This window comes from Nothobranchius furzeri, chromosome 7 (assembly GCF_043380555.1).
Source record: "Nothobranchius furzeri strain GRZ-AD chromosome 7, NfurGRZ-RIMD1, whole genome shotgun sequence".
NCBI lineage: Eukaryota > Metazoa > Chordata > Actinopteri > Cyprinodontiformes > Nothobranchiidae > Nothobranchius > Nothobranchius furzeri.
In genome coordinates, this window is record NC_091747.1 from 42369434 (window position 1) to 42393476 (window position 24043).

The following is a 24043-nucleotide window of genomic DNA, read 5'->3' on the forward strand; positions in this document are numbered from 1 at the left end:
TCATTTTGTAGCCTGACTAGCTCAGCCGGTAGAGCATGAGACTTTTAATCTCAGGGTCATGGGTTCAAGTCCCATGTTAGGCATACGTACTAAAGGCAACATCCGGTCTATTCATGTGTAATCTTTCTACTAGTTCTTTTGTGAGAAGAATTGCAGGTGCTGGCATAAGAATTTGGGACGTCATTTGAGTTTTTTCTTAGTGTTGTCTGAGCTTAAAACTTCCCCCAATCTATGGCAACAATTTCTGTTTTTCAAGCAAACACATTTTGATTCAGGGTAAACTGGTGACACTGCATGAAAACATTCTCTGTCAAAGGCCTAACCACCCAACGTGGGGCTCGAACCCACGACCCTGAGATTAAGAGTCTCATGCTCTACCGACTGAGCTAGTCGGGCATTTGACAATCTTGACAAGTTTGACAACGTGAGGTGACACTGTTTTGCCATACAGGGTTTGTTGCCCTGGTCCTTCAGATACAACAGATTACTGTAACTCAGTAACAATAAAAGAGCTTTTGAAGTTGAACACCAATCTTCTAAAGATCCAAAGTGTTTTGGGAATGGGTAGAACTTGAATGAAAACAATTGCTTTTGATTGGGCAACTTCATTTCAGACATTTGACCAAACTTACATCTTATCGATTGTATTCATTATCACAGCCAGCAGTCTTACTTGGGATTCGTGGTTCTACAAAGTCAATGAAATAGCAAAGGACAACTTCAGAGGGGAGGTCACAATTCAACCTCTGCAACTTTATTATCCAACTGTAATCTTCAGTCAAGATGGCCGAGCGGTCAAAGGCGCCAGACTCAAGCATTGCTTCCATTCCAATATGGGGATTCTGGTCTCCAGTAGGAGGCGTGGGTTCAAGTCCCACTCTTGACACATTCATTAACTAGAAACAAAGGTTTATGATTAATTTTATCTCAAGAATAAATATCTCTGGACGCTATCAAGAGCAATTTATTCAAAGATGGGTGGGTGTATCTTTGGTGTACAGATCTGCAGAAAGACATATGTTGGTCTTTTTCTAAATTTTTTAGAAAAGTGCTTTTCTGTTAACAATGTTGTTATCTAAAATAAAAAAACTTAAAAATAACTACTGTGCCACTCATTTGAAGATTTGTGCGCTTATGTGACAAACTTTTTTACAGTGTCATCAACCAATGAATGAATGAATGAAAGAATCTATCTATCTATCTATCTATCTATCTATCTATCTATCTATCTATCTATCTATCTATCTATCTATCTATCTATCTATCTATCTATCTATCTATCTATCTATCTATCTATCTATCTATCTATCTATCTATCTATCTATCTATCTGACTATTTTACTCTGTTTCTGTCTGTAATCATTTTGTAGCCTGACTAGCTCAGCCGGTAGAGCATGAGACTTTTAATCTCAGGGTCATGGGTTCAAGTCCCATGTTAGGCATACGTTCTAAAGGCAACATCTGTCTATTCATGTGTAATCTTTCTACTAGTTCTTTTGTGAGAAGAATTGCAGGTGCTGGCATAAGAATTTGGGACGTCATTTGAGTTTTTTCTTAGTGTTGTCTGAGCTTAAAACTTCCCCCAATCTATGGCAACAATTTCTGTTTTTCAAGCAAACACATTTTGATTCAGGGTAAACTGGTGACACTGCATGAAAACATTCTCTGTCAAAGGCCTAACCACCCAACGTGGGGCTCGAACCCACGACCCTGAGATTAAGAGTCTCATGCTCTACCGACTGAGCTAGTCGGGCATTTGACAATCTTGACAAGTTTGACAACGTGAGGTGACACTGTTTTGCCATACAGGGTTTGTTGCCCTGGTCCTTCAGATACAACAGATTACTGTAACTCAGTAACAATAAAAGAGCTTTTGAAGTTGAACACCAATCTTCTAAAGATCCAAAGTGTTTTGGGAATGGGTAGAACTTGAATGAAAACAATTGCTTTTGATTGGGCAACTTCATTTCAGACATTTGACCAAACTTACATCTTATCGATTGTATTCATTATCACAGCCAGCAGTCTTACTTGGGATTCGTGGTTCTACAAAGTCAATGAAATAGCAAAGGACAACTTCAGAGGGGAGGTCACAATTCAACCTCTGCAACTTTATTATACAACTGTAATCTTCAGTCAAGATGGCCGAGCGGTCAAAGGCGCCAGACTCAAACATTGCTTCCATTCCAATATGGGGATTCTGGTCTCCAGTAGGAGGCGTGGGTTCAAGTCCCACTCTTGACACATTCATTAACTAGAAACAAAGGTTTATGATTAATTTTATCTCAAGAATAAATATCTCTGGACGCTATCAAGAGCAATTTATTCAAAGATGGGTGGGTGTATCTTTGGTGTACAGATCTGCAGAAAGACATATGTTGGTCTTTTTCTAAATTTTTTAGAAAAGTGCTTTTCTGTTAACAATGTTGTTATCTAAAATAAAAAAACTTAAAAATAACTACTGTGCCACTCATTTGAAGATTTGTGCGCTTATGTGACAAACTTTTTTACAGTGTCATCAACCAATGAATGAATGAATGAAATAATCTATCTATCTATCTATCTATCTATCTATCTATCTATCTATCTATCTGACTATTTTACTCTGTTTCTGTCTGTAATCATTTTGTAGCCTGACTAGCTCAGCTGGTAGAGCATGAGACTTTTAATCTCAGGGTCATGGGTTCAAGTCCCATGTTAGGCATAGATTCTAAAGGCAACATCTGTCTATTCATGTGTAATCTTTCTACTAGTTCTTTTGTGAGAAGAATTGCAGGTGCTTGCATGAGAATTTGGGACTTTATTTGAGTTTTTCTTAGTGTTGTCTGAGCTTAAAACTTCCCCCAATCTATGGCAACAATTTCTGTTTTTCAAGCAAACGCATTTTGATTCAGGGTAAACTGGTGACACTGCATGAAAACCTACTCTGTCAAAGGCCTAACCACCCAACGTGGGGCTCGAACCCACGACCCTGAGATTAAGAGTCTCATGCTCTACCGACTGAGCTAGTCGGGCATTTGACAATCTTGACAAGTTTGACAACGTGAGGTGACACTGTTTTGCCATACAGGGTTTGTTGCCCTGGTCCTTCAGATACAACAAATTACTGTAACTCAGTAACAGTAAAAGAGCTTTTGAAGTTGAACAACAATCTTCTAAAGATCCAAAGTGTTTTGGGAATGGGTAGAACTTGAATGAAAACAATAGCTTTTGATTGGGCAACTTCATTTCAGACATTTGACCAAACTTACAACTTATCAATTGTATTCATTATCACAGCCAGCAGTCTTACTTGGGATAAGTGGTTCTACAAAGTCAATGAAATAGCAAAGGACAACTTCAGAGGGTAGGTCACAATTCAACCTATGCAACTTTATTATACAACTCCAATCTTCAGTCAAGATGGCCGAGCGGTCAAAGGCGCCAGATTCAAGCATTGCTTCCATTCCAATATGGGGATTCTGGTCTCCAGTAGGAGACGTGGGTTCAAATCCCACTCTTGACACATTCATTAACTAGAAACAAAGGTTTATGATTAATTTTATCTCAAGAATAAAGATCTCTGGACGCTATCAAGAGCAATTTATTCAAAGATGGGTGGGTGTATCTTTGGTGTACAGATCTGCAGAAAGACATATGTTGGTCTTTTTCTAAATTTTTTAGAAAAGTGCTTTTCTGTTAACAATGTTGTTATCTAAAATAAAAAAAACTTAAAAATAACTACTGTGCCACTCATTTGAAGATTTGTGCGCTTATGTGACAAACTTTTTTACAGTGTCATCAACCAATGAATGAATGAAAGAAAGAATCTATCTATCTATCTATCTATCTATCTATCTATCTATCTATCTATCTATCTATCTATCTATCTATCTATCTATCTATCTATCTATCTATCTATCTGTCTATCTATCTATCTATCATCTATCTATATATCTGACTATTTTACTCTGTTTCTGTCTGTAATCATGTTGCAGCCTGACTAGCTCAGCCGGTAGAGCATGAGACTTTTAATCTCAGGATCATGGGTTCAAGTCCCATATTAGGCATAGATTCTACAGGCAACATCTGTCTATTCATGTGTAATCTTTCTACTAGTTCTTTTGAGAGAAGAATTGCAGGTGCTCGCATAAGAATTTGGGACTTTATTTGAGTTTTTTCTTAGTGTTGTCTGAGCTTAAAACTTCCCCCATCTATGGCAACAATTTCTGTTTTTCAAGCAAACGCATTTTGATTCAGGGTAAACTGGTGACACTGCATGAAAACATACTCTGTCAAAGGCCTAAGCATCCAACGTGGGGCTTAAACCCATGACCTTGAGATAAAGAGTCTCATGCTCTACTGACTGAGCTAGTCGGGCATTTGACAATCTTGACAAGTTTGACAACGTGAGGTGACACTGTTTTGCCATACGGGGTTTGTTGCCCTGGTCCTTCAGATACAACAAATTACTGTAACTCAGTAACAATAAAAGAGCTTATGAAGTTGAACACCAATCTTCTAAAGATCCAAAGTGTTTTGGGAATGGGTAGAACTTGAATGAAAACAATTGCTTTTGATTGGGCAACTTCATTTCAGACATTTGACCAAACTTACAACTTATCGATTGTATTCATTATCACAGCCAGCAGTCTTACTTGGGATAAGTGGTTCTACAAGGTCAATGAAATAGCAAAGGACAACTTCAGAGGGTAGGTCACAATTCAACCTCTGCAACTTTATTATACCACTTCAATCTTCAGTCAAGATGGCCGAGCGGTCAAAGGCGCCAGACTCAAGCATTGCTTCCATTCCAATATGGGGATTCTGGTCTCCAGTAGGAGGCGTGGGTTCAAATCCCACTCTTGACACATTCATTAACTAGTAACAAAGGTTTATGATTAATTTTATCTCAAGAATAAAGATCTCTGGACGCTATCAGGAGCAATTTATTCAAAGATGGGTGGGTGTATCTTTGGTGTACAGATCTGCAGAAAGACATATGTTGGTCTTTTTCTAAATTTTTTAGAAAAGTGCTTTTCTTTTAACAATGTTGTTATCTAACATAAAAAAACTTAAAAATAACTACTGTGCCACTCATTTGAAGATTTGTGCGCTTATGTGACAAACTTTTTTACAGTGTCATTAACCAATGAATAAATGAATGAAAGAATCTATCTATCTATCTATCTATCTATCTATCTATCTATCTATCTATCTATCTATCTATCTATCTATCTATCTATCTATCATCTATCTATCTATCTATCTATCTATCTATCTATCTATCTATCTATCTATCTATCTATCTATCTATCTATCATCTGTCTATCTATCTGACTATTTTACTCTGTTTCTGTCTGTAATCATGTTGTAGCCTGACTAGCTCAGCCGGTAGAGCATGAGACTTTTAATCTCAGGATCATGGGTTCAAGTCCCATGTTAGGCATAGATTCTAGAGGCAACATCTGTCTATTCATGTGTAATCTTTCTACTAGTTCTTTTGTGAGAAGAATTGCAGGTGCTCGCAAAAGAATTTGGGACTTTATTTGAGTTTTTTCTTAGTCTTGTCTGAGCTTAAAACTTCCCCCACTCTATGGCAACAATTTCTGTTTTCCAAGCAAAAGCATTTTGATTCAGGGTAAACTGGTGACACTGCATGAAAACATACTCTGTCAAAGGACTAAACTCCCAACGTGGGGCTCAAACCCACGACCCTTAGTTTAAGAGTTCCATGCTCTACCGACTGAGCTAGTCAGGCATTTGACATTCTTGACAAGTTTGATAACGTGAGGTGACACTGTTTTGCCATACAGGGTTTGTTGCCCTGGTCCTTCAGATACAATAAATTACGGTAACTCAGTAACAATAAAAGAGCTTTTGAAGTTGAACACCAATCTTCTAAAGATCCAAAGTGTTTTGGGAATGGGTAGAACTTGAATGAAAACAATTGCTTTTGATTGGGCAACTTCATTTTAGACATTTGACCAAACTTACAACTTATCGATTGTATTCATTATCACAGCCAGCAGTCTTACTTGGGATACGTGGTTCTACAAGGTCAATGAAATAGCAAAGGACAACTTCAGAGGGTAGGTCACAATTCAACCTCTGCAACTTTATTATACCACTCCAATCTTCAGTCAAGATGGCCGAGCGGTCAAAGGCGCCAGACTCAAGTATTGCTTCCATTCCAATTTGGGGATTCTGGTCTCCATTAGGAGGCGTGGGTTCAAATCCCACCCTTGACACATTCATTAACTAGAAACAAAGGTGTATGATTAAATTTATCTCAAGAATAAAGATCTCTGGACGCTATCAGGAGCAATTTATTCAAAGATGGGTGCGTGTATCTTTGGTGTACAGATCTGCAGAAAGACATATGTTGGTCTTTTTCTAAATTTTTTTGAAAAGTGCTTTTCTGTTAAGAATGTTGTTATCTAACATAAAAAAACTTAAAAATAACTACTGTGCCACTCATTTGAAGATTTGTGCGCTTATGTGACAAACTTTTTTACAGTGTCATCAACCAATGAATGAATGAATGAATGAATCTATCTATCTATCTATCTATCTATCTATCTATCTATCTATCTATCTATCTATCTATCTATCTATCTATCTATCTATCTATCTATCTATCTATCTATCTATCTATCTATCTATCTATCTATCTATCTATCTATCTATCTGACTATTTTACTCTGTTTCTGTCTGTAAGCATATTGTAGCCTGACCAGCTCAGCCGGTAGAGCATGAGACTTTTAATCTCAGGGTCATGGGTTCAGGTCCCATGTTAGGCATAGATTCTACAGGCAACATCTGTCTATTCATGTGTAATCTTTCTACTAGTTCTTTTGTGAGAAGAATTGCAGGTGCTGGCATAAGAATTTGGGACTTTATTTGAGTTTTTTCGTATTGTTGTCTGACCTTAAAACTTCCCCCAATCTATGGCAACAATTTCTGTTTTTCAAGCAAACGCATTTTGATTCAGGGTAAACTGGTGACACTCCATGAAAACATACTCTGTCAAAGGACTAAGCGCCCAACGTGGGGCTCGAACCCACGACCCTGAGATTAAGAGTCTCATGCTCTACCTACTGAGGTAGTCGGGCATTTTACAATCTAGACAAGTTTGACAACGTGAGGTGACACTGTTTTGCCATACAGGGTTTGTTGCCCTGGTCCTTCAGATACAACAAATTACTGTAATTCAGTAACAATAAAAGAGCTTTTGAAGTTGAACACCAATCTTCTAAAGATCCAAAGTGTTTTGGGAATGGGTAGCATTTGAATGAAAAGAATTACTTTTGATTGGGCAACTTCATTTCAGACATTTGACCAAACTTACAACTTATCGATTGTATTCATTATCACAGCCAGCAGTCTTACTTGGGATAAGTGGTTCTACATGGTCAATGAAATAGCAAAGGACAACTTCAGAGGGTAGGTCACAATTCAACCTCTGCAACTTTATTATACCACTCTAAACTTCAGTCAAGATGGCCGAGCGGTCAAAGGCGACAGACTTAAGTATTGCTTCCATTCCAATGTGGGGATTCTGGTCTCCAGTAGGAGGCGTGGGTTCAAATCCCACTCTTGGCACATTCATTAACTAGAACCAAAGGTGTATGATTAATTTTATCTCAAGAATAAAGATCTCTGGATGCTATCAAGAGCAATTTATTCAAAGATGGGTGGGTGTAACTTTGGTGTACAGATCTGCAGAAAGACATATGTTGGTCTTTTTCTAAATTTTTTAGAAAAGTGCTTTTCTGTTAACAATGTTGTTATCTAAAATAAAAAAAAATAAAAATAACTACTGTGCCACGCATTTGAAGATTTGTGCGCTTATGTGACAAACTTTTTTACAGTCTCATCAACCAATGAATGAATGAATGAAATAATCTATCTATCTATCTATCTATCTATCTATCTATCTATCTATCTATCTATCTATCTATCTATCTATCTATCTATCTATCTATCTATCTATCTATCTATCTATCTATCTATCTATCTATCTATCTATCATCTATCTATCTATCTGACTATTTTACTCTGTTTCTGTCTGTAATCATTTTGTAGCCTGACTAGCTCAGCCGGTAGATCAAGAGACTTTTAATCTCAGGGTCATGGGTTCAAGTCCTATGTTAGGCATAGATTCTAAAATGCAATATCTGTCTATTCATGTATAATATTTCTACTAGTTCTTTTGTGAGAAGAATTGCAGGTGCTTGCATAAGAATTTGGGACTTTATTTGAGTTTTTCTTAGTGTTGTCTGAGCTTAAAACTTCCCCCAATCTATGGCAACAATTTCTGTTTTTCAAGCAAACGCATTTTGATTCAGGGTAAACTGGTGACACTGCATGAAAACATACTCTGTCAAAGGCCTAAGCGCCCAACGTGAGGCTCGAACCCACGAACCTGAGATAAAGAGTCTCATGCTCTACCGACTGAGCTAGTCGGGCATTTGACAATCTAGACAAGTTTGACAACGTGAGGTGACACTGTTTTGCCATACGGGGTTTGTTGCCCTGGTCCTTCAGATACAACAAATTACTGTAACTCAGTAACAATAAAAGAGCTTATGAAGTTGAACACCAATCTTCTAAAGATCCAAAGTGTTTTGGGAATGGGTAGAACTTGAATGAAAACAATTGCTTTTGATTGGGCAACTTCATTTCAGACATTTGACCAAACTTACAACTTATCGATTGTATTCATTTTCACAGCCAGCAGTCTTACTTGGGATAAGTGGTTCTACAAGGTCAATGAAATAGCAAAGGACAACTTCAGAGGGTAGGTCACAATTCAACCTCTGCAACTTTATTATACCACTTCAATCTTCAGTCAAGATGGCCGAGCGGTCAAAGGCGCCAGACTCAAGCATTGCTTCCATTACAATATGGGGATTCTGGTCTCCAGTAGGAGGCGTGGGTTCAAATCCCACTCTTGAGACATTCATTAACTAGTAACAAAGCTTTATGATTAATTTTATCTCAAGAATAACGATCTCTGGACGCTATCAGGAGCAATTTATTCAAAGATGGGTGGGTGTATCTTTGGTGTACAGATCTGCAGAAAGACATATGTTGGTCTTTTTCTAAATTTTTTAGAAAAGTGCTTTTCTGTTAACAATGTTGTTATCTAACATAAAAAAACTTAAAAATAACTACTGTGCCACTCATTTGAAGATTTGTGCGCTTATGTGACAAACTTTTTTACAGTGTCATCAACCAATGAATGAATGAATAAAAGAATCTATCTATCTATCTATCTATCTATCTATCTATCTATCTATCTATCTATCTATCATCTATCTATCTATCTATCTATCTATCTATCTATCTATCTATCTATCTATCTATCTATCTGTCTATCTATCTATCTATCTATCTATCTATCTATCTATCTATCTATCTATCTATCTATCTATCTATCTATCTATCATCTATCTATATATCTGACTATTTTACTCTGTTTCTGTCTGTAATCATGTTGTAGCCTGACTAGCTCAGCCGGTAGAGCATGAGACTTTTAATCTCAGGATCATGGGTTCAAGTCCCATGTTAGGCATAGATTCTACAGGCAACATCTGTCTATTCATGTGTAATCTTTCTACTAGTTCTTTTGAGAGAAGAATTGCAGGTGCTCGCATAAGAATTTGGGACTTTATTTGAGTTTTTTCTTAGTGTTGTCTGAGCTTAAAACTTCCCCCACTCTATGGCAACAATTTCTGTTTTCCAAGCAAAAGCATTTTGATTCAGGGTAAACTGGTGACACTGCATGAAAACATACTCTGTCAAAGGACTAAACTCCCAACGTGGGGCTCAAACCCACGACCCTGAGATTAAGAGTTCCATGCTCTACCGACTGAGCTAGTCAGGCATTTGACATTCTTGACAAGTTTGACAACGTGAGGTGACACTGTTTTGCCATACACGGTTTGTTGCCCTGGTCCTTCAGATACAATAAATTACTGTAACTCAGTAACAATAAAAGAGCTTTTGAAGTTGAACACCAATCTTCTAAAGATCCAAAGTGTTTTGGGAATGGGTAGAACTTGAATGAAAACAATTGCTTTTGATTGGGCAACTTCATTTCAGACATTTGACCAAACTTACAACTTATCGATTGTATTCATTATCACAGCCAGCAGTCTTACTTGGGATACGTGGTTCTACAAGGTCAATGAAATAGCAAAGGACAACTTCAGAGGGTAGGTCACAATTCAACCTCTGCAACTTTATTATACCACTCCAATCTTCAGACAAGATGGCCGAGGGGTCAAAGGCGCCAGACTCAAGTATTGCTTCCATTCCAATATGGGGATTCTGGTCTCCAGTAGGAGGCGTGGGTTCAAATCCCACTCTTGACACATTCATTAACTAGAAACAAAGGTGTCTGATTAAATTTATCTCAAGAATAAAGATCTCTGGATGCGAGCAAGAGCAATTTATTCAAAGATGGGTGGGTGTAACTTTGGTGTACAGATCTGTAGAAAGACATATGTTGGTCTTTTTCTAAATTTTTTAGAAAAGTGCTTTTCTGTTAACAATGTTGTTATCTAAAATAAAAAAACTTAAAAATAACTACTGTGCCACTCATTTGAAGATTTGTGCGCTTATGTGACAAACTTTTTTACAGTGTCATCAACCAATGAATGAATGAAAGAAAGAATCTATCTATCTATCTATCTATCTATCTATCTATCTATCTATCTATCTATCTATCTATCTATCTATCTATCTGACTATTTTACTCTGTTTCTGTCTGTAATCATTTTGTAGCCTGACTAGCTCAGCCGGTAGAGCATGAGACTTTTAATCTCAGGGTCATGGGTTCAGGTCCCATGTTAGGCATAGATTCTACAGGCAACATCTGTCTATTCATGTGTAATCTTTCTACTAGTTCTTTTGTGAGAAGAATTGCAGGTGCTGGCATAAGAATTTGGGACTTTATTTGAGTTTTTTCTTTTTGTTGTCTGACCTTAAAACTTCCCCCAATTTATGGCAACAATTTCTGTTTTTCAAGCAAACGCATTTTGATTCAGGGTAAACTGGTGACACTCCATGAAAACATACTCTGTCAAAGGACTAAGCGCCCAACGTGGGGCTCGAACCCACGACCCTGAGATTAAGAGTCTCATGCTCTACCTACTGAGGTAGTCGGGCATTTTACAATCTTGACAAGTTTGACAATGTGAGGTGACACTGTTTTTTCATACAGGGTTTGTTGCCCTGGTCCTTCAGATACAACAAATTACTGTAATTCAGTAACATTAAAAGAGCTTTTGAAGTTGAACACCAATCTTCTAAAGATCCAAAGTGTTTTGGGAATGGGTAGATTTGAATGAAAAGAATTACTTTTGATTGGGCAACTTCATTTCAGACATTTGACCAAACTTACAACTTATCGATTGTATTCATTATCACAGCCAGCAGTCTTACTTGGGATAAGTGGTTCTACAAGGTCAATGAAAAAGCAAAGGACATCTTCAGAGGGTAGGTCACAATTCAACCTCTGCAAATTTATTATACCACTCCAATCTTCAGTCAAGATGGCCGAGCGGTCAAAGGTGCCAGACTCAAGCATTGCTTCCATTCCAATGTGGGGATTCTGGTCTCCAGTAGGAGGCGTGGGTTCAAATCCCACTCTTGGCACATTCATTAACTAGAACCAAAGGTGTATGATAAATTTTATCTCAAGAATAAAGATCTCTGGATGCTATCAAGAGCAATTTATTCAAAGATGGGTGGGTGTAACTTTGGTGTACAGATCTGCAGAAAGACATATGTTGGTCTTTTTCTAAATTTTTTAGAAAAGTGCTTTTCTGTTAACAATGTTGTTATCTAAAATAAAAAACTTAAAAATAACTACTGTGCCACTCATTTGAAGATTTGTGCGCTTATGTGACAAACTTTTTTACAGTGTCATCAACCAATGAATGAATGAAAGAAAGAATCTATCTATCTATCTATTTATCTATCTATCTATCTATCTATCTATCTATCTATCTATCTATCTATCTATCTATCTATCTATCTATCTATCTATCTATCTATCTATCTATCTATCTATCTATCTATCTATCTATCTATCTATCTGACTATTTTACTCTGTTTCTGTCTATAATCATTTTGTAGCCTGACTAGCTCAGCCGGTAGAGCATGAGACTTTTAATCTCAGGGTCATGGGGTCAGGTCCGATGTTAGGCATAGATTCTACAGGCAACATCTGTCTATTCATGTGTAATCTTTCTACTAGTTCTTTTGTGAGAAGAATTGCAGGTGCTGGCATAAGAATTTGGGACTTTATTTGAGTTTTTCTTAGTGTTGTCTGAGCTTAAAACTTCCCCCAATCTATGGCAACAATTTCTGTTTTTCAAGCAAACGCATTTTGATTCAGGGTAAACTGGTGACACTCCATGAAAACATACTCTGTCAAAGGACTAAGCGCCCAACGTGGGGCTCGAACCCACAACCCTGAGATTAAGAGTCTCATGCTCTACCTACTGAGGTAGTCGGGCATTTTACAATCTTGACAAGTTTGACAATGTGAGGTGACACTGTTTTTTCATTAAGGGTTTGTTGCCCTGGTCCTTCAGATACAACAAATTACTGTAATTCAGTAACAATAAAAGAGCTTTTGAAGTTGAACACCAATCTTCTAAAGATCCAAAGTGTTTTGGGAATGGGTAGAACTTGAATGAAAACAATTTTTTTTGATTGGGCAACTTCATTTCAGACATTTGACCAAACTTACAACTTATCGATTGTATTCATTATCACAGCCAGCAGTCTTACTTGGGATAAGTGGTTCTACATGGTCAATGAAATAGCAAAGGACAACTTCAGAGGGTAGGTCACAATTCAACCTCTGCAACTTTATTATACCACTCCAATCTTCGGTCAAGATGGCCGAGCGGTCAAAGGCGACAGACTCAAGTATTGCTTCCATTCCAATGTGGGGATTCTGGTCTCCAGTAGGAGGTGTGGGTTCAAATCCCACTCTTGGCACATTCATTAACTTGAACCAAAGGTGTATGATAAATTTTATCTCAAGAATAAAGATCTCTAGATGCTATCAAGAGCAATTTATTCAAAGATGGGTGGGTGTAACTTTGGTGTACAGATCTTCAGAAAGACATATGTTGGTCTTTTTCTAAATTTTTTAGAAAAGTGCTTTTCTGTTAACAATGTTGTTATCTAAAATAAAAAAAATTAAAAATAACTACTGTGCCACTCATTTGAAGATTTGTGCGCTTATGTGACAAACTTTTTTACAGTCTCATCAACCAATGAATGAATGAATGAAATAATCTATCTATCTATCTATCTATCTATCTATCTATCTATCTATCTATCTATCTATCTATCTATCTATCTATCTATCTATCTATCTATATCTATCTATCTATCTATCTATCTATCTATCTATCTATCTATCTATCTATCTATCTATCTATCTATCTATCTATCTATCTATCTATCTATCTATCTATCTATCTATCTATCTATCTGACTATTTTACTCTGTTTCTGTCTATAATCATTTTGTAGCCTGACTAGCTCAGCCGGTAGAGCATGAGACTTTTAATCTCAGGGTCATGGGGTCAGGTCCGATGTTAGGCATAGATTCTACAGGCAACATCTGTCTATTCATGTGTAATATTTCTACTAGTTCTTTTGTGAGAAGAATTGCAGGTGCTGGCATAAGAATTTGGGACTTTATTTGAGTTTTTCTTAGTGTTGTCTGAGCTTAAAACTTCCCCCAATCTATGGCAACAATTTCTGTTTTTCAAGCAAAAGCATTTTGATTCAGGGTAAACTGGTGACACTGCATGAAAACATACTCTGTCAAAGGACTAAGCGCCCAACGTGGGGCTCGAACCCACGACCCTGAGATTAAGAGTCTCATGCTCTACCGACTGAGCTAGTCGGGCATTTGAAAATCTTGACAAGTTTGACAACGTGAGGTGACACTGTTTTGCCATACTGGGTTTGTTGCCCTGGTCCTTCAGATACAACAAATTACTGTAACTCAGTAACAATAAAAGAGCTTATGAAGTTGAACACCAATCTTCTAAAGATCCAAAGTGTTTTGGGAATGGGTAGAACTTGAATGAAAACAATTGCTTTTGATTGGGCAACTTCATTTCAGACATTTGACCAAACTTACAACTTATCGATTGTATTCATTATCACAGCCAGCAGTCTTACTTGGGATAAGTGGTTCTACAAGGTCAATGAAATAGCAAAGGACAACTTCAGAGGGTAGGTCACACTTCAACCTCTGCAACTTTATTATACCACTCCAATCTTCAGTCAAGATGGCCGAGCGGTCAAAGGCGCCAGACTCAAGCATTGCTTCCATTCCAATATGGGGATTCTGGTCTCCAGTAGGAGGCGTGGGTTCAAATCCCACTCTTGACACATTCATTAACTAGTAACAAAGGTTTATGATTGATTTTATCTCAAGAATAAAGATCTCTGGACGCTATCAGGAGCAATTTATTCAAAGATGGGTGCGTGTATCTTTGGTGTACAGATCTGCAGAAAGACATATGTTGGTCTTTTTCTAAATTTTTTAGAAAAGTGCTTTTCTGTTAACAATGTTGTTATCTAAAATAAAAAAAATTAAAAATAACTACTGTGCCACTCATTTGAAGATTTGTGCGCTTATGTGACAAACTTTTTTACAGTGTCATCAACCAATGAATGAATGAAAGAAAGAATCTATCATCTATCTATCTATCTATCTATCTATCTATCTATCTATCTATCTATCTATCTATCTATCTATCTATCTATCTATCTATCTATCTATCTATCTATCTATCTATCTGACTATTTTACTCTGTTTCTGTCTTTAATCATTTTGTAGCCTGTCTAGCTCAGCCGGTAGAGCATGAGACTTTTAATCTCAGGGTCATGGGTTCAGGTCCCATGTTAGGCATAGATTCTACAGGCAACATCTGTCTATTCATGTGTAATCTTTCTACTAGTTCTTTTGTGAGAAGAATTGCAGGTGCTGGCATAAGAATTTGGGACTTTATTTGAGTTTTTTCTTATTGTTGTCTGACCTTAAAACTTCCCCCTATCTATGGCAACAATTTCTGTTTTTCAAGCAAACGCATTTTGATTCAGGGTAAACTGGTGACACTCCATGAAAACATACTCTGTCAAAGGACTAAGCGCCCAACGTGGGGCTCGAACCCACGACCCTGAGATTAAGAGTCTCATGCTCTACCTACTGAGGTAGTCGGGCATTTTACAATCTTGACAAGTTTGACAACGTGAGGTGACACTGTTTTTTCATTAAGGGTTTGTTGCCCTGGTCCTTCAGATACAACAAATTACTGTAATTCAGTAACAATAAAAGAGCTTTTGAAGTTGAACACCAATCTTCTAAAGATCCAAAGTGTTTTGGGAATGGGTAGAATTTGAATGAAAAGAATTACTTTTGATTGGGCAACTTCATTTCAGACATTTGACCAAACTTACAACTTATCGATTGTATTCATTATCACAGCCAGCAGTCTTACTTGGGATAAGTGGTTCTACATGGTCAATGAAATAGCAAAGGACAACTTCAGAGGGTAGGTCACAATTCAACCTCTGCAACTTTATTATACCACTCCAATCTTCGGTCAAGATGGCCGAGCGGTCAAAGGCGACAGACTCAAGTATTGCTTCAATTCCAATGTGGGGATTCTGGTCTCCAGTAGGAGGTGTGGGTTCAAATCCCACTCTTGGCAAATTCATTAACTTGAACCAAAGGTGTATGATAAATTTTATCTCAAGAATAAAGATCTCTGGATGCTATCAAGAGCAATTTATTCAAAGATGGGTGGGTGTAACTTTGGTGTACAGATCTGCAGAAAGACATATGTTGGTCTTTTTCTAAATTTTTTAGAAAAGTGCTTTTCTGTTAACAATGTTGTTATCTAAAATAAAAAAAATTAAAAATAACTACTGTGCCACTCATTTGAAGATTTGTGCGCTTATGTGACAAACTTTTTTACAGTCTCATCAACCAATGAATGAATGAATGAAATAATCTATCTATCTATCTATCTATCTATCTATCTATCTATCATCTATCTATCTATCTATCTATCTATCTATCTATCTATCTATCTATCTATCTATCTATCTATCTATCTATCTATCTATCTATCTATCTATCTATCTATCTATCTATCTATCTATCTATCTATCTATCTATCTATCTGACTATTTTACTCTGTTTCTGTCTATAATCATTTTGTAGCCTGACTAGCTCAGCCGGTAGAGCATGAGACTTTTAATCTCAGGGTCATGGGGTCAGGTCCGATGTTAGGCATAGATTCTACAGGCAACATCTGTCTATTCATGTGTAATATTTCTACTAGTTCTTTTGTGAGAAGAATTGCAGGTGCTGGCATAAGAATTTGGGACTTTATTTGAGTTTTTCTTAGTGTTGTCTGAGCTTAAAACTTCCCCCAATCTATGGCAACAATTTCTGTTTTTCAAGCAAAAGCATTTTGATTCAGGGTAAACTGGTGACACTGCATGAAAACATACTCTGTCAAAGGACTAAGCGCCCAACGAGGGGCTCGAACCCACGACCCTGAGATTAAGAGTCTCATGCTCTACCGACTGAGCTAGTCGGGCATTTGAAAATCTTGACAAGTTTGACAACGTGAGGTGACACTGTTTTGCCATACGGGGTTTGTTGCCCTGGTCCTTCAGATACAACAAATTACTGTAACTCAGTAACAATAAAAGAGCTTATGAAGTTGAACACCAATCTTCTAAAGATCCAAAGTGTTTTGGGAATGGGTAGAACTTGAATGAAAACAATTGCTTTTGATTGGGCAACTTCATTTCAGACATTTGACCAAACTTACAACTTATCGATTGTATTCATTATCACAGCCAGCAGTCTTACTTGGGATAAGTGGTTCTACAAGGTCAATGAAATAGCAAAGGACAACTTCAGAGGGTAGGTCACAATTCAACCTCTGCAACTTTATTATACCACTTCAATCTTCAGTCAAGATGGCCGAGCGGTCAAAGGCGCCAGACTCAAGCTTTGCTTCCATTCCAATATGGGGATTCTGGTCTCCAGTAGGAGGCGTGGGTTCAAATCCCACTCTTGACACATTCATTAACTAGTAACAAAGGTTTATGATTAATTTTATCTCAAGAATAAAGATCTCTGGACGCTATCAGGAGCAATTTATTCAAAGATGGGTGGGTGTATCTTTGGTGTACAGATCTGCAGAAAGACATATGTTGGTCTTTTTCTAAATTTTTTAGAAAAGTGCTTTTCTGTTAACAATGTTGTTATCTAACATAAAAAAACTTAAAAATAACTACTGTGCCACTCATTTCAAGATTTGTGTGCTTATGTGACAAACTTTTTTACAGTGTCATCAACCAATGAATGAATGAATAAAAGAATCTATCAATCTATCAATCTATCTATCTATCTATCTATCTATCTATCTATCTATCTATCTATCTATCATCTATCATCTATCTATCTATCTATCTATCTATCTATCTATCTATCTATCTATCTATCTATCTATCTATCTATCTATCTATCTATCTATCTATCTATCTATCATCTATCTATCTAGCTGACTATTTTACTCTGTTTCTGTCTGTAATCATTTTGTAGCCTGACTAGCTCAGCCGGTAGAGCATGAGACTTTTAATCTCAGGGTCATGGGTTCAGGTCCCATGTTAGGCATAGATTCTACAGGTAACATCTGTCTATTCATGTGTAATCTTTCTACTAGTTCTTTTGAGAGAAGAATTGCAGGTGCTCGCATAAGAATTTGGGACTTTATTTGAGTTTTTTCTTAGTGTTGTCTGAGCTTAAAACTTCCCCCACTCTATGGCAACAATTTCTGTTTTCCAAGCAAAAGCATTTTGATTCAGGGTAAACTGGTGACACTGCATGAAAACATACTCTGTCAAAGGACTAAACTCCCAACGTGGGGCTCAAACCCACGACCCTTAGATTAAGAGTTCCATGCTCTACCGACTGAGCTAGTCAGGCATTTGACATTCTTGCCAAGTTTGACAACGTGAGGTGACACTGTTTTGCCATACAGGGTTTGTTGCCCTGGTCCTTCAGATACAATAAATTACTGTAACTCAGTAACAATAAAAGAGCTTTTGAAGTTGAACACCAATCTTCTAAAGATCCAAAGTGTTTTGGGAATGGGTAGAACTTGAATGAAAACAATTGCTTTTGATTGGGCAACTTCATTTCAGACATTTGACCAAACTTACAACTTATCGATTGTATTCATTATCACAGCCAGCAGTCTTACTTGGGATACGTGGTTCTACAAGGTCAATGAAATAGCAAAGGACAACTTCAGAGGGTAGGTCACAATTCAACCTCTGCAACTTTATTATACCAGTTCAATCTTCAGTCAAGATGGCCGAGCGGTCAAAGGCGCCAGACTCAAGTATTGCTTCCATTCCAATATGGGGATTCTGGTCTCCAGTAGGAGGCGTTGGTTCAAATCCCACTCTTGACACATTCATTAACTAGAAACAAAGGTGTCTGATTAATTTTATCTCAAGAATAAAGATCTCTGGATGCTATCAAGAGCAATTTATTCAAAGATGGGTGGGTGTAACTTTGGTGTACAGATCTGCAGAAAGACATATGTTGGTCTTTTTCTAAATTTTTTTAGAAAAGTGCTTTTCTGTTAACAATGTTGTTATCTAAAATAAAAAAAACTTAAAAATAACTACTGTGCCACTCATTTGAAGATTTGTGCGCTTATGTGACAAACTTTTTTACAGTGTCATCAACCAATGAATGAATGAAAGAAAGAATCTATCTATCTATCTATCTATCTATCTATCTATCTATCTATCTATCTATCTATCTATCTATCTATCTATCTATCTATCTATCTATCATCTATCTATCTAGCTGACTATTTTACTCTGTTTCTGTCTGTAATCATTTTGTAGCCTGACTAGCTCAGCCGGTAGAGCATGAGACTTTTAATCTCAGGGTCATGGGTTCAGGTCCCATGTTAGGCATAGATTCTACAGGTAACATCTGTCTATTCATGTGTAATCTTTCTACTAGTTATTTTGTGAGAAGAATTGCAGGTGCTGGCATAAGAATTTGGGACTTTATTTGAGTTTTTTCTTATTGTTGTCTGACCTTAAAACTTCCCCCAATCTATGGCAACAATTTCTGTTTTTAAGCAAACGCATTTTGATTCAGGGTAAACTGGTGACACTCCATGAAAACATACTCTGTCAAAGGACTAAGCGCCCAACGTGGGGCTCGAACCCACGACCCTGAGATTAAGAGTCTCATGCTCTACCTACTGAGGTAGTCGGGCATTTTACAATCTTGACAAGTTTGACAATGTGAGGTGACACTGTTTTTTCATTAAGGGTTTGTTGCCCTGGTCCTTCAGATACAACAAATTACTGTAATTAATTAACAATAAAAGAGCTTTTGAAGTTGAACACCAATCTTTTAAAGATCCAAAGTGTTTTGGGAATGGGTAGAATTTGAATGAAAAGAATTACTTTTGATTGGGCAACTTCATTTCAGACATTTGACCAAACTTACAACTTATCGATTGTATTCATTATCACAGCCAGCAGTCTTACTTGGGATAAGTGGTTCTACATGGTCAATGAAATAGCAAAGGACAACTTCAGAGGGTAGGTCACAATTCAACCTCTGCAACTTTATTATACCACTCCAAACTTCAGTCAAGATGGCCGAGCGGTCAAAGGCGACAGACTCAAGTATTGCTTCCATTCCAATGTGGGGATTCTGGTCTCCAGTAGGAGGCGTGGGTTCAAATCCCACTCTTGGCACATTCATTAACTAGAACCAAAGGTGTATGATAAATTTTATCTCAAGAATAAAGATCTCTGGATGCTATCAAGAGCAATTTATTCAAAGATGGGTGGGTGTAACTTTGGTGTACAGATCTGCAGAAAGACATATGTTGGTCTTTTTCTAAATTTTTTAGAAAAGTGCTTTTCTGTTAACAATGTTGTTATCTAAAATAAAAAAACTTAAAAATAACTACTGTGCCACTCATTTGAAGATTTGTGCGCTTATGTGACAAACTTTTTTACAGTCTCATCAACCAATGAATGAATGAATGAAATAATCTATCTATCTATCTATCTATCTATCTATCTATCTATCTATCATCTATCTATCTATCTATCTATCTATCTATCTATCTATCTATCTATCTATCTATCTATCTATCTATCTATCTATCTATCTATCTATCTATCTATCTATCTATCTATCTATCTATCTATCTATCTGACTATTTTACTCTGTTTCTGTCTGTAATCATGTTGTAGCCTGACTAGCTCAGCTAGTAGAGCATGAGACTTTTAATCTCAGGATCATGGGTTCAAGTCCCATGTTAGGCATAGATTCTACAGGCAACATCTGTCTATTCATGTGTAATCTTTCTACTAGTTCTTTTGAGAGAAGAATTGCAGGTGCTCGCATAAGAATTTGGGACTTTATTTGAGTTTTTTCTTATTGTTGTCTGAGCTTAAAACTTCCCCCACTCTATGGCAACAATTTCTGTTTTCCAAGCAAACGCATTTTGATTCAGGGTAAACTGGTGACACTGCATGAAAACATACTCTGTCAAAGGACTAAACTCCCAACGTGGGGCTCAAACCCACGACCCTTAGATTAAGAGTTCCATGCTCTACCGACTGAGCTAGTCAGGCATTTGACATTCTTGACAAGTTTGACAACGTGAGGTGACACTGTTTTGCCATACAGGGTTTGTTGCCCTGGTCCTTCAGATACAATAAATTACTGTAACTCAGTAACAATAAAAGAGCTTTTGAAGTTGAACACCAATCTTCTAAAGAGCCAAAGTGTTTAGGGAATGGGTAGAACTTGAATGAAAACAATTGCTTTTGATTGGGCAACTTCATTTCAGACATTTGACCAAACTTACAACTTATCGATTGTATTCATTATCACAGCCAGCAGTCTTACTTGGGATACGTGGTTCTACAAGGTCAATGAAATAGCAAAGGACAACTTCAGAGGGTAGGTCACAATTCAACCTCTGCAACTTTATTATACCACTCCAATCTTCAGACAAGATGGCCGAGGGGTCAAAGGCGCCAGACTCAAGTATTGCTTCCATTCCAATATGGGGATTCTGGTCTCCAGTAGGAGGCGTGGGTTCAAATCCCACTCTTGACACATTCATTAACTAGAAACAAAGGCGTCTGATTAATTTTATCTCAAGAATAAAGATCTCTGGATGCGATCAAGAGCAATTTATTCAAAGATGGGTGGGTGTAACTTTGGTGTACAGATCTGCAGAAAGACATATGTTGGTCTTTTTCTAAATTTTTTAGAAAAGTGCTTTTCTGTTAACAATGTTGTTATCTAAAATAAAAAAACTTAAAAATAACTACTGTGCCACTCATTTGAAGATTTGTGCGCTTATGTGACAAACTTTTTTACAGTGTCATCAACCAATGAATGAATGAAAGAAAGAATCTATCTATCTATCTATCATCTATCTATCTATCTATCTATCTATCTATCTATCTATCTATCTATCTATCTATCTGACTATTTTACTCTGTTTCTGTCTGTAATCATATTGTAGCCTGACTAGTTCAGCCGGTAGAGCATGAGACTTTTAATCTCAGGGTCATGGGTTCAGGTCCCATGTTAGGCATAGATTCTACAGGCAACATCTGTCTATTCATGTGTAATCTTTCTACTAGTTCTTTTGTGAGAAGAATTGCAGGTGCTGGCATAAGAATTTGGGACTTTATTTGAGTTTTTTCTTATTGTTGTCTGACCTTAAAACTTCCCCCAATCTATAGCAACAATTTCTGTTTTTCAAGCAAACGCATTTTGATTCAGGATAAACTGGTGACACTCCATGAAAACATACTCTGTCAAAGGACTAAGCGCCCAACGTGGGGCTCGAACCCACGACCCTGAGATTAAGAGTCTCATGCTCTACCTACTGAGGTAGTCGGGCATTTTACAATGTTGACAAGTTTGACAATGTGAGGTGACACTGTTTTTTCATACAGGGTTTGTTGCCCTGGTCCTTCAGATACAACAAATTACTGTAATTCAGTAACAATAAAAGAGCTTTTGAAGTTGAACACCAATCTTCTAAAGATCCAAAGTGTTTTGGGAATGGGTAGATTTGAATGAAAAGAATTACTTTTGATTGGGCAACTTCATTTCAGACATTTGACCAAACTTACAACTTATCGATTGTATTCATTATCACAGCCAGCAGTCTTACTTGGGATAAGTGGTTCTACAAGGTCAATGAAATAGCAAAGGACAACTTCAGAGGGTAGGTCACAATTCAACCTCTGCAACTTTATTATACCACTCCAATCTTCAGTCAAGATGGCCGAGCGGTCAAAGGTGTCAGACTCAAGCATTGCTTCCATTCTAATGTGGGGATTCTGGTCTCCAGTAGGAGGTGTGGGTTCAAATCCCACTCTTGGCACATTCATTAACTAGAACCAAAGGTGTATGATAAATTTTATCTCAAGAATAAAGATCTCTGGATGCTATCAAGAGCAATTTATTCAAAGATGGGTGGGTGTAACTTTGGTGTACAGATCTGCAGAAAGACATATGTTGGTCTTTTTCTAAATTTTTTAGAAAAGTGCTTTTCTGTTAACAATGTTGTTATCTAAAATAAAAAAATTAAAAATAACTACTGTGCCACTCATTTGAAGATTTGTGCGCTTATGTGACAAACTTTTTTACAGTGTCATCAACCAATGAATGAATGAAAGAAAGAATCTATCTATCTATCTATCTATCTATCTATCTATCTATCTATCTATCTATCTATCTATCTATCTATCTATCTATCTATCTATCTATCTATCTATCTATCTATCTATCTATCTATCTATCTATCTATCTATCTATCTATCTATCTATCTATCTATCTATCTATCTGACTATTTTACTCTGTTTCTGTCTATAATCATTTTGTAGCCTGACTAGCTCAGCCGGTAGAGCATGAGACTTTTAATCTCAGGGTCATGGGGTCAGGTCCGATGTTAGGCATAGATTCTACAGGCAACATCTGTCTGTTCATGTGTAATCTTTCTACTAGTTCTTTTGTGAGAAGAATTGCAGGTGCTGGCATAAGAATTTGGGACTTTATTTGAGTTTTTTCTTAGTGTTGTCTGACCTTAAAACTTCCCCCAATCTATGGCAACAATTTCTGTTTTTCAAGCAAACGCATTTTGATTCAGGGTAAACTGGTGACACTGCATGAAAACATACTCTGTCAAAGGACTAAGCGCCCAACGTGGGGCTCGAACCCACGACCCTGAGATTAAGAGTCTCATGCTCTACCGACTGAGCTAGTCGGGCATTTGAAAATCTTGACAAGTTTGACAACGTGAGGTGACACTGTTTTTTCATACAAGGTTTGTTGCCCTGGTCCTTCAGATACAACATATTACTGTAACTCAGTAACAATAAAAGAGCTTATAAAGTTGAACACCAATCTTCTAAAGATCCACAGTGTTTTGGGAATGGGTAGAACTTGAATGAAAACAATTGCTTTTGATTGGGCAACTTCATTTCAGACATTTGACCAAACTTACAACTTATCGATTGTATTCATTATCACAGCCAGCAGTCTTACTTGGGATAAGTGGTTCTACAAGGTCAATGAAATAGCAAAGGACAACTTCAGAGGGTAGGTCACACTTCAACCTCTGCAACTTTATTATACCACTCCAATCTTCAGTCAAGATGGCCGAGCGGTCAAAGGCGCCAGACTCAAGCATTGCTTCCATTCCAATATGGGGATTCTGGTCTCCAGTAGGAGGCGTGGGTTCAAATCCCACTCTTGACACATTCATTAACTAGAATCAAAGGTTTATGATTGATTTTATCTCAAGAATAAAGATCTCTGGACGCTATCAGGAGAAATTTATTCAAAGATGGGTGCGTGTATCTTTGGTGTACATATCTGCAGAAAGATATATGTTGGTCTTTTTCTAAA

At 37.2% G+C, this 24043-nt stretch overlaps 24 non-coding genes across 24 annotated transcripts; 18 read left to right on the forward strand and 6 right to left on the reverse strand.

Moving 5' to 3' along the window:
• The first annotated feature begins 10 nt into the window (after positions 1-10).
• On the forward strand, positions 11-83 carry trnak-uuu (transfer RNA lysine (anticodon UUU)). Its single transcript has one exon. It is a non-coding gene; the product is annotated as a tRNA-Lys (tRNA).
• Positions 84-323: 240 nt separating this feature from the next.
• trnak-cuu (transfer RNA lysine (anticodon CUU)) lies at positions 324-396 on the reverse strand. The gene has a single exon. It is a non-coding gene; the product is annotated as a tRNA-Lys (tRNA).
• Positions 397-777: 381 nt separating this feature from the next.
• trnal-caa (transfer RNA leucine (anticodon CAA)) lies at positions 778-886 on the forward strand. The gene is made up of 2 exons: positions 778-815; positions 841-886. It is a non-coding gene; the product is annotated as a tRNA-Leu (tRNA).
• A 483-nt stretch (positions 887-1369) lies between these two features.
• On the forward strand, positions 1370-1442 carry trnak-uuu (transfer RNA lysine (anticodon UUU)). Its single transcript has one exon. It is a non-coding gene; the product is annotated as a tRNA-Lys (tRNA).
• A 239-nt stretch (positions 1443-1681) lies between these two features.
• On the reverse strand, positions 1682-1754 carry trnak-cuu (transfer RNA lysine (anticodon CUU)). Its single transcript has one exon. It is a non-coding gene; the product is annotated as a tRNA-Lys (tRNA).
• A 381-nt stretch (positions 1755-2135) lies between these two features.
• trnal-caa (transfer RNA leucine (anticodon CAA)) lies at positions 2136-2244 on the forward strand. Its single transcript has 2 exons — positions 2136-2173; positions 2199-2244. It is a non-coding gene; the product is annotated as a tRNA-Leu (tRNA).
• Positions 2245-2631: 387 nt separating this feature from the next.
• On the forward strand, positions 2632-2704 carry trnak-uuu (transfer RNA lysine (anticodon UUU)). The gene has a single exon. It is a non-coding gene; the product is annotated as a tRNA-Lys (tRNA).
• Positions 2705-2942: 238 nt separating this feature from the next.
• Positions 2943-3015, reverse strand: trnak-cuu (transfer RNA lysine (anticodon CUU)). The gene has a single exon. It is a non-coding gene; the product is annotated as a tRNA-Lys (tRNA).
• Positions 3016-3396: 381 nt separating this feature from the next.
• Positions 3397-3505, forward strand: trnal-caa (transfer RNA leucine (anticodon CAA)). Its single transcript has 2 exons — positions 3397-3434; positions 3460-3505. It is a non-coding gene; the product is annotated as a tRNA-Leu (tRNA).
• Positions 3506-4741: 1236 nt separating this feature from the next.
• Positions 4742-4850, forward strand: trnal-caa (transfer RNA leucine (anticodon CAA)). Its single transcript has 2 exons — positions 4742-4779; positions 4805-4850. It is a non-coding gene; the product is annotated as a tRNA-Leu (tRNA).
• A 505-nt stretch (positions 4851-5355) lies between these two features.
• trnak-uuu (transfer RNA lysine (anticodon UUU)) lies at positions 5356-5428 on the forward strand. Its single transcript has one exon. It is a non-coding gene; the product is annotated as a tRNA-Lys (tRNA).
• A 693-nt stretch (positions 5429-6121) lies between these two features.
• Positions 6122-6230, forward strand: trnal-caa (transfer RNA leucine (anticodon CAA)). The gene is made up of 2 exons: positions 6122-6159; positions 6185-6230. It is a non-coding gene; the product is annotated as a tRNA-Leu (tRNA).
• A 1245-nt stretch (positions 6231-7475) lies between these two features.
• Positions 7476-7584, forward strand: trnal-uaa (transfer RNA leucine (anticodon UAA)). Its single transcript has 2 exons — positions 7476-7513; positions 7539-7584. It is a non-coding gene; the product is annotated as a tRNA-Leu (tRNA).
• Positions 7585-8832: 1248 nt separating this feature from the next.
• On the forward strand, positions 8833-8943 carry trnal-caa (transfer RNA leucine (anticodon CAA)). The gene is made up of 2 exons: positions 8833-8870; positions 8896-8943. It is a non-coding gene; the product is annotated as a tRNA-Leu (tRNA).
• Positions 8944-9486: 543 nt separating this feature from the next.
• Positions 9487-9559, forward strand: trnak-uuu (transfer RNA lysine (anticodon UUU)). The gene has a single exon. It is a non-coding gene; the product is annotated as a tRNA-Lys (tRNA).
• Positions 9560-11537: 1978 nt separating this feature from the next.
• trnal-caa (transfer RNA leucine (anticodon CAA)) lies at positions 11538-11646 on the forward strand. Its single transcript has 2 exons — positions 11538-11575; positions 11601-11646. It is a non-coding gene; the product is annotated as a tRNA-Leu (tRNA).
• Positions 11647-13854: 2208 nt separating this feature from the next.
• On the reverse strand, positions 13855-13927 carry trnak-cuu (transfer RNA lysine (anticodon CUU)). The gene has a single exon. It is a non-coding gene; the product is annotated as a tRNA-Lys (tRNA).
• A 381-nt stretch (positions 13928-14308) lies between these two features.
• trnal-caa (transfer RNA leucine (anticodon CAA)) lies at positions 14309-14417 on the forward strand. The gene is made up of 2 exons: positions 14309-14346; positions 14372-14417. It is a non-coding gene; the product is annotated as a tRNA-Leu (tRNA).
• A 2150-nt stretch (positions 14418-16567) lies between these two features.
• On the reverse strand, positions 16568-16640 carry trnak-cuu (transfer RNA lysine (anticodon CUU)). The gene has a single exon. It is a non-coding gene; the product is annotated as a tRNA-Lys (tRNA).
• Positions 16641-17021: 381 nt separating this feature from the next.
• Positions 17022-17130, forward strand: trnal-caa (transfer RNA leucine (anticodon CAA)). Its single transcript has 2 exons — positions 17022-17059; positions 17085-17130. It is a non-coding gene; the product is annotated as a tRNA-Leu (tRNA).
• A 1290-nt stretch (positions 17131-18420) lies between these two features.
• On the forward strand, positions 18421-18529 carry trnal-caa (transfer RNA leucine (anticodon CAA)). Its single transcript has 2 exons — positions 18421-18458; positions 18484-18529. It is a non-coding gene; the product is annotated as a tRNA-Leu (tRNA).
• Positions 18530-19738: 1209 nt separating this feature from the next.
• On the forward strand, positions 19739-19847 carry trnal-caa (transfer RNA leucine (anticodon CAA)). The gene is made up of 2 exons: positions 19739-19776; positions 19802-19847. It is a non-coding gene; the product is annotated as a tRNA-Leu (tRNA).
• A 3483-nt stretch (positions 19848-23330) lies between these two features.
• trnak-cuu (transfer RNA lysine (anticodon CUU)) lies at positions 23331-23403 on the reverse strand. Its single transcript has one exon. It is a non-coding gene; the product is annotated as a tRNA-Lys (tRNA).
• Positions 23404-23784: 381 nt separating this feature from the next.
• On the forward strand, positions 23785-23893 carry trnal-caa (transfer RNA leucine (anticodon CAA)). Its single transcript has 2 exons — positions 23785-23822; positions 23848-23893. It is a non-coding gene; the product is annotated as a tRNA-Leu (tRNA).
• Positions 23894-24043: the final 150 nt, after the last annotated feature.